This window comes from Acanthisitta chloris, unplaced genomic scaffold (assembly GCF_000695815.1).
Source record: "Acanthisitta chloris isolate BGI_N310 unplaced genomic scaffold, ASM69581v1 scaffold7737, whole genome shotgun sequence".
In the NCBI taxonomy this organism is placed as follows: domain Eukaryota; kingdom Metazoa; phylum Chordata; class Aves; order Passeriformes; family Acanthisittidae; genus Acanthisitta; species Acanthisitta chloris.
The window spans coordinates 1-2538 of NW_008684249.1; positions in this window are offsets into that span (position 1 = coordinate 1).

Here is a 2538-nt window from a genome sequence, read left to right on the forward strand (position 1 = left end):
GGCGCGGCCGCAGGGGCAGAGTTACCAGGGTGGGAAAGGACCTGGAAAGTCATCCATTCCAGCCGTTAACGTGTCATTCCGCTGTAACCCCTAAATCATATCGCCCAGCGCCAGATCCAGAAACACTTGTAGGGCTGGTGACTCTGCCCAGTCACAGCACTGTCGTTACACCAGCTGGGAGGGAGTCACGAGTCGTCATTGTTAGAAAGACTTTGGGACCATCAGGTCCGACCTGTGACCTAACACCACCATGGCACTAAGCACCACGTCCAGTCCCTCCTCACACACCTCCAGGGCAGCACATTGCAGTGCATGGTCACCCTGTCTGTCAAAAAATTCCTCCTAATGTCGAACCTAAACCTCCCCCAGGGCAGCTCGAGGCTGTGTCCTCTTATCCTGTCACCATTTGCTGGGAGCAGAGGCTGAGCCCCAAAACCTCCTGCCTGGGTGTGTCCCCAGACCCTGGTGCAATAAACCCAGGACTAACCTTCAACACAGAAATCCTTCATCCGCCTCAATGTGTCCCACTTGTAATAATCCAAATTGTGTGTTTTACAAGCACAGTAATCAGCCAAAAGGGCTGGATATGGCCAAGACCCACTGCGAGGGCATGTCCTTGTTAATGGAGATTCTCCAGTGGCTCCTGCCCTCAGCAGCGATGCTGGTGACACAGAGTGTCCATGTCCTGTGGTCTGTGGGATCCTGAGCAAAATGAGGCGAAATTGTTGGTTTTGCTCAAACTCCCCATGCCACAATAGTACGAACTATTTGACCAAATTCACTGGGGACTGTCGTGTGGAGCTGCCACTGGATGGGTCCCAGCCCTGTGGGGTGACCTGCAGATCACCTGCAAACACCACACAAACAAAAACAACACACAAACACAAACACGCAGAAATTCAGTGGCAGCACTGCCAGCCTCTGCCATCACCCCACACGGTGCTCTCCTGTGTTTTCTGCCCTGAAGGCGTGAGCTTGTGCTCTGCATTCCAGCAGGGCTGATACAGGAGTCACATTTAACATCACATTTTCCAATGGTTCAACGTGGGTTTCTTTATTTAATCTGTGTTAATCTGCGTGTTCTGTTTGCCTGTGGTCCCACCCTTGGTTTCACAGACCCCACTCCAAACTGTACAGTGTGTCCCCAAGGAGATAGGTTTGGTTTTGGTTCACACAGGACCCTGCTGCGTCGAGATGGAGGATCTCTCTGTTGCCAGGGCTTTCGTGGATGCTGCCTCATCCACCCTGCTCTGGAGATGATACCCTTTATCCTGCCCATTTTCCTGCTGTCTCAGCTGATAAGCAGAGTCTGGAGTATCTTGTTAAGTGTTTTCACATGTGCAGTGTGTGCTTGTTTTCCCACAAGTGTGTGGCAAGTTCCAAGTGCAGATAAAATACTCTGCAAGAGAACAACCAACCTCTCTGAACCCAAACTGCAGCAGGCTAGGGCTAAGCACTACTGATAATTTTTTCCCCCTCAAGTATCAGTTGATAAATTTGCTTGATTTTCCACAATTAACAGATTAATTTTGGATTACTCAAGAGATCTTCTGGGCTAAATCAAGTCTTTTTACTGAAGTGCAGCCAATTTATTTTCGAGACACAAAACAAATATTCCAAGAGAACCTTTACTCAAGATTCAGTAAAAAACATTGGAAATCCAATCCATCAGTCATTACCTGCAGGCCTTGTTCCTTTGTCTGGATTGACATTTATTTCCTCAAGTGTGTTTCCTGATAATACTAATGTGATTATCCCACTTTTTCATACAACAACAGCTATTTGATTAGAAGCATATTTATAAATAAAACACCACAGCCTTTCACATTTAAAGGTTATTTCCTTTTCAGTGTAGCCCAGCTGGATCACACACACATCTTTTCTTTTGATGAGACTCAGGATATTATCAAGCTTTGGTTCTCCTATCTATGTATTTATATACGTAAACTTCCAAAGTTGAAAGGTTTAAATTGAGTGAGTTGGAAGGTTTACATTGAGCGAGTTGTGTCTGCTCTCAGTTATGTTCTGGACAAGCACCCTAAGGCACCTCACTAGAGCACAGCCTGGAGAATATGCACTTCAGCTAGTGCTGGGGTAAACATCCCACCTTGTTTTCAAGATCATTCCACCTTGTTTCCAGCCCACTGGAAGGCAGGATGTGATGTGGTGTTTACAGCCACCTGAGCTGTGGGTTCAGGTCACACGATTAGAGGTAACAGGTCATGAGCAAAGCAGTGTAAACAACCCTGTTCCAACCCGAGCAAGTGTCTCTGTTTCAGCTGCTGAGCTGTCTTTCCTGGGATCCCACTGTGTCCTGACTGTTGGGGTGAGGGTTCATACCAGCTTCTGAGCACAGCCTCGAGCAGGAGGATGTGAGAGAGGCAGGGGACAGGTGATCCTCACCTCCACAGGACAGGGCCATGCTCAGCAGACCCTCTGAGCTCCTAGTGTCTCTGTGTGCCAGGAGCTGGATCAAGGAGCCTTTGGAGTGACCTTGCCATAGGCACCACTCTGCTCCAGACACTGCTTTATTCCTGC